The sequence below is a fragment of the Sinocyclocheilus rhinocerous genome, unplaced genomic scaffold, assembly GCF_001515625.1.
Source record: "Sinocyclocheilus rhinocerous isolate Xijiao unplaced genomic scaffold, SAMN03320098_v1.1 scaffold604, whole genome shotgun sequence".
Classification (NCBI taxonomy): Eukaryota; Metazoa; Chordata; class Actinopteri; order Cypriniformes; family Cyprinidae; genus Sinocyclocheilus; species Sinocyclocheilus rhinocerous.
This window is the reverse complement of record NW_015658518.1, coordinates 785,202-790,845: the sequence shown is the minus strand read 5'-3', so window position 1 is coordinate 790,845 and position 5,644 is coordinate 785,202. Positions and strand designations below refer to the sequence as shown.

The window sequence follows — 5,644 nt, the reverse complement described above, 5'->3', positions numbered from 1 at the left end:
TTACCTTTTTTTTTTTTTAAATATTCCATTAAACCTGCTGAGATATAAGGGACGTGAACTGAAATTCTCAGTTCCGGATGGATCCACGATCATGTCCGGGTAACTCATGAATATTCATGTATGCTCCGCCCACTGAAACCAAAAATCTCAGAAACAGAAAATCTCGTAACACCGGCGCATCCAGTTTTATGTCAACAAAACTGGATGCTCTCTCTCTCTCTTTAGATATTACAAGTGCGAGTTATGCAGCAATGTGAACGGCTATTTTGTCCCTGCATGTCATGTGTGCGGGGCTCCGTTTTTATGATGAGATGAGAGGAAAGGTTGAGAAAACACTCCAGGTAAATTTTGAAATCTACCAGGTTTATATATATAACCCTGCGATTCCCACCACTACTCATAAGTAACAAGTTCTTTTGAAAAAAGTAAAAAAGAAGGATATAAAATAAACACACTGACGTCTTTATTAATATATATCAACATCAAGTTAACATAAAACGAGACTAAAAGCAAGTTTTCAAAGCAAATGCAAGTATGCAGTGTCTATTAGCTAACAGTATTTGCCTGTGTGGTGACATTAACAGAGAAGGAAACGTTAAATTATTACATTTTGATGATTAAATTTAAAAATGACATGCACCGATAAATCATTCACAGTAAGATGAGTAACGTGTATTGAGTAAGTAAACAGTGTTAATTTTTGTCTTTTTGCTGGCATTAAACAAAGACTGTATACTGTACCGTTCAGTCCAGTCATATTACTATGAATGGGCGAAACTGCAACACACAATAGTCAAATTTCTCGCGCTTTCTTAATAGCCAATCGCCAATTGGTTAAGTCATTGCATCACTACAGCTGCATAGATGCAGCCCACAGAAACAATCAGTGTCCTGAAATGCACGCTTGCGACTGTTCATGCGGATTGGCTTTATACCAACCTGAAATATGCAATTTTTAACTATGTTTGAACATATGGAACAACATTTATATAGGACAGTTCATGTCAGATTTCGTTACCGATTCGAAATATTTAAATGTTAGTTTGACAAGAAGTTTTTGACATTCGGTATTTCCCCAATTAGTAAGGCACAGTAGTCACTTGGTCTTGCATGCCTGACATAGCTGCCCGGAGGAGTTGCAAATATGGCCACAGAATGAACTTTCCTCTAACAGGACTGTGCTCTACCATACAACATGAAATAAAACAAATGCATACATTTTGCAGACTGCCATTGCAAGAACTGGCTACTATGACATCTTTAGTGCACATTACACAGTCAACACACACCACAGTCATAACACACATTAAGTCTATGTAGGTGCACACACCCACTAAAGGCTACGTAGGTGCAATCTTGGTTTAGATTCCTCTTTCAGGTAATTTTTCCTGTTTGACCACATACTGTATTTACCTCACGACAGAAAGCCTATTCACACCAAAAAAGATAACAATAAATATAACAATAATTAGTGTCCACACCTACGGACCATATCGTTCTGTATATTAAAAGTGTGCACTGCAATTATATTGCCTGCTGCTTTAAATGCTCGAGTTCTTTAAAGGGGTCATATGATGCTATTTTAAAGATCATTATTTTGTGTATTTGGTGTAACAGAATATGTTGACATGCTTTAATGTTCAAAAAACACATAATTTTTCAAATACTGTACATTATTGTAGGTCCTCTATGCCCCGCCTCTCTCAAACACGTCGTTTTCAACAAAGCCCCCTCCTTTGACAAGCGCAGTCCAACAATACTTCAGCGAGAATAAAAGTTACGCCTTCTTTTTTTGCGTGAACATTTGGGCGGCGTTATGTAAATCTTCCCACATAGTGAGGTAGATATGTGGGGGCGTGTTAGAACGAGCCGTTTTAGGTAGGCGTGGCTGACTCTTAACTTTTATAAAGAATATCTCTTTGGATTTGAGACTTTAGTCTTTGCAACTTTACAGATTTTCTTTATGCACCAAGAGCTTGTAACACTCCAAAGAGAAAGGAAAACTTGAAATCGCTTTATATGACCCCTTTAAAGTCAGGTGGATTCTGATTGGCTGTCAATGTTTTTATCATTCATCAGCTCGAAATAATTGTTCTGAAAGTGATTCCAACGATATCATTCCTGTGTGTCGTTATCGTTATAGTGGTGTGGACTTCCCTGTTCTCATAGAATTAAGGCCTGTTCACAACAAGAACTATAAAAATAACTAGCATCCACACCAACAGATGATAATGCTCTGTTTATTACAGAGCATATTGTGCTACAGTCGTCTGCCGTTTTAAATGCTTAAGCTCTTTAAAGTCAGAGTCTGATTGTCAATGTTATATTATTCATCAGCATCAGAAAAAAAAAATCGTTCTTAAAGTAATTCCACTGATATTGTTTCTCTGTGCCATTACCATTAGTTGGAGTGGACTTCCCTATAGTTAGTTATAGAGTTATCATTAAAACTATTGTCATTGGGATGAACGGGGCTTTAGACTAAATGAGAACAAAGAGTGCTGCATCACATACAGTTAACCTCTCCAAAATTTCTTAAGCTCACTTGTTGACTCATAATCAGAACACCAATATGTTTTCAAAAGTTTCATTTTGAGTCCATAAACGTAAAATACACAAGTACATACAACATTAAGTTATTTTGAAAGTCTGGAGCACCTTTTCTGAGAATTCCTTATTTGGGTGCAATGAACAGGACACCCAAGTCTGTCCCTTTCCTCTGTACACCACCTTGTAACAGGCACTCATGCAAATGATGTCTTGCCCATGTCTTGTTAAATTAGAGCATGAGGATGTTAATGCATTAGGAAGCACAAAGAGAGGCTTTCTATGGCCTTCCCAGCTTCATCTGGCCCCCTTTTCTTCACTGCAAACATCTTAGGCCAATAGGCTGCATGGGACTGTCCATGTCTGAGGATGAATGATGCTGTTGTGCTGGAAGTAAATATATGGTGGTGGTGGTGATGGTGTAACGACAGCTTCATGTGTGATTGGTCCATTCATCTCAGTTCTGGCTCAGTTTGTAGCCAGGATTGAAACAAGCTTTCTTTTACGGACCAGAAAATGCCTCTAAATGCCTGCATTTCACTGATATCAGAACATTTCTGTCTAAAATAAATATTTTTGTAATATCCTCAAGGCCATCTAACACTTCCGTAGAATTTTTATTTATTGCCTGTGTGTGCATAATTATTTTTCTGTATATGAACAAACCCCTAAGCTTATGTGTTAAACTCTGACCCCTAGCCACCATTCAGAACACCCTAGCAACCATCAAAAACACTGTAACACTGTGACAGTGAGTTTTGAATGGGCAAGCACCACTAACGTTTCCATAAAAATTGGGTTTGCATTAATTTATACAATTGTAATAGAAAAATGCATAAAAGTGCTACAAAAGAGACAATGACAGTACTTTCTTACTAAGCGTCAAAATACCTCCAGAAACATGCAGAAATAGTTGGTATATAATTCTGACTAACATTATGCGTTTTCACACATTCAGTCTTATCAGTACGTTCATCAACATTTTCTATTTAGAGGTCCTGTGTGATGAGAGCCGGCTGTCAAAATGAAGAAGTTGCAACATTACCGGAAAAGATCTGATGCTACATGTGAAAAACACTGTTCATGTACAAGGTTGATGATTGACTCTAACAGAAGTATGCTGTCAAACTGTTTGAAACAAAGCTCCAAAGGAGCTGACGCAGTTACTCCACGCCATTTAGTTGTAAACATGAAAAAATTGCATTGATGTGTGAACGTGGCTATTGTCTACCTCAGTGTGTTTGTGTAAGCATATTGCATCTGCCTAACAAAACAACGAAAACATCCTCAGGTGAATAGTGTACCTCATGGCATGGCCTTGCTCAGACTATATAACTGGCCTCTGAGTTACCATGGCAACCTCTTCCCAAAATCCTCTAGCAGATGAAATCGAAACAGTGCACATCATAACAGAGAAACACCTGCGTGCAGATCCATTAAAAATGTCTCGCTGGGTTTTTGCAGCTATAATGAGTAGAAAAGTGAGCTAGGTTGATATCAAACCATGTGTGGTCTAGTGAATGTAAACTATGATAATAATTGCTGCTAAAATGTTTGCATGGGAAAAATCACAAATGTTCCGCATTCTCAGAGTCTAAAACACAGGCGTGTGCCAACTTTGGCATTCCTGGCTAAGTACAGAAAGGGGAAAAAAAAGCCTGTGGTTTGACCTGACATATACAGAGAGCCCAGTTCAAGATTATGGCTTAAATCAGATCAACATCTGAGTTTAATAACAGCAGTTTGTTCCAGTAAAAAAAAAGAATGTCTAACCTTTGGTCACTAAAACCATTCCAGATGTGTTTACATTTCTGTACATGTAAATTTGACACATAAAATCCAGTTACAACATAATAAATCAACCTTAATTTGAATAGAACAATTTTCAGTTTATGGGAAAACCACCATACTGTATATTTGAATATAGCTGCACTTTGGTACTGTACTATCAATACAAACCTTGTGGGAAAGTACCAACCAATACAGAACAGATAAGAACAGCTCATTTAGTTTGCAAAATGTGGTGGGAACTGACAATAAGGAGCAGGATTAGTTAGCAAAAGTTTTCAGAGCTTGTCATGCAACAGAGGAACAAAGATAGGCAATACATAAACGTGAAGGAAGTTAGAAATGCACATATGTTAAATGCATTTCCTTAAACATGCAATGGTGCCAGAAGAAAAAAGCAAACTAACAAGACTGAAAAATGTGAACTGCTTGAACTTGTTCATACATGTTGACAAACAAACCCATGAGAATTTAAAAAATAAAGCAGACATGGGTACCAAATGTCTGAGACAAATTCTTAAAATAGCAAAATATCATATGAAATACTCACTAATGCATTCTGATTGCAATTATTCTATAAAACAACCTTTAATTTTCTAAGTAACCACTGTCACAGAGAAGAAAGAATAACTAGCCTAATTTGTGTGAAAATACATAAAAGCTCTTCTAGCGTCCTCCACTAATGTGCTGTTGCCAAGTTTAATTATACTGTCATCTAAACAGACCAAGTTAACCAATAAACAGAAGACTAGCAGTGGTAAGCAGTGTGATCATTGTCAAGACAAAGTAATCTCACCTTCTGTCTGTTAAAATGAGGACAAATAATCCCAGGACAACGAGACAAAAAATAAGAGCAGTTTTCTTCATTCAAGCCTTCCGGTCCTCTATAAACCACAGACTGACTGAAACTTCTCAACAAAGACACGAGGAAACAGCCCCTCCCTCCAAACTCACACACACGCGCGCACACACACACTGCACACTCAAGCCAAAAACTGGTGAAGGCCACATTCATTGTGCATAAAATCTACTAGATGTTACAATGTACACAGTGCTGTGTTAATGATAGCTTCTGCACCTCGAAATGATAAATTCATGATTGTCTTTTTATATGTTTTTATATGTCTTTTTATGTCCAACACTGTCATAACCAAGAGTCTGCTAAATATTATTTGTAGTAAATATATAAAAAAAATATAATATATATATACAGTAAATATATATATATATATATATATTAAAAAATTAAAAAATATATATTTATATTTTATATACATATTTGTTGCATTGAAAATCCATTCTTTAAAAA

General features: G+C 36.7%; 1 protein-coding gene and 1 long non-coding RNA gene across 3 annotated transcripts in view; one reads left to right on the top strand and one right to left on the bottom strand.

Annotated features, from left to right (window-relative positions):
* The window catches only part of LOC107722468 (FYVE, RhoGEF and PH domain-containing protein 4-like), a 45,742-nt gene that overhangs the window by 28,627 nt on the left and 11,471 nt on the right, over positions 1 to 5,644 (bottom strand). The window lies entirely within an intron of this gene.
* LOC107722470 (uncharacterized) overlaps positions 1 to 5,644 on the top strand; it is an 11,109-nt gene that overhangs the window by 2,309 nt on the left and 3,156 nt on the right. The window contains exon 2 of the long non-coding RNA XR_001637810.1: positions 2,144 to 2,147. This is a non-coding gene — a long non-coding RNA (uncharacterized LOC107722470). The remainder of the gene's footprint in view (positions 1 to 2,143; positions 2,148 to 5,644) is intronic.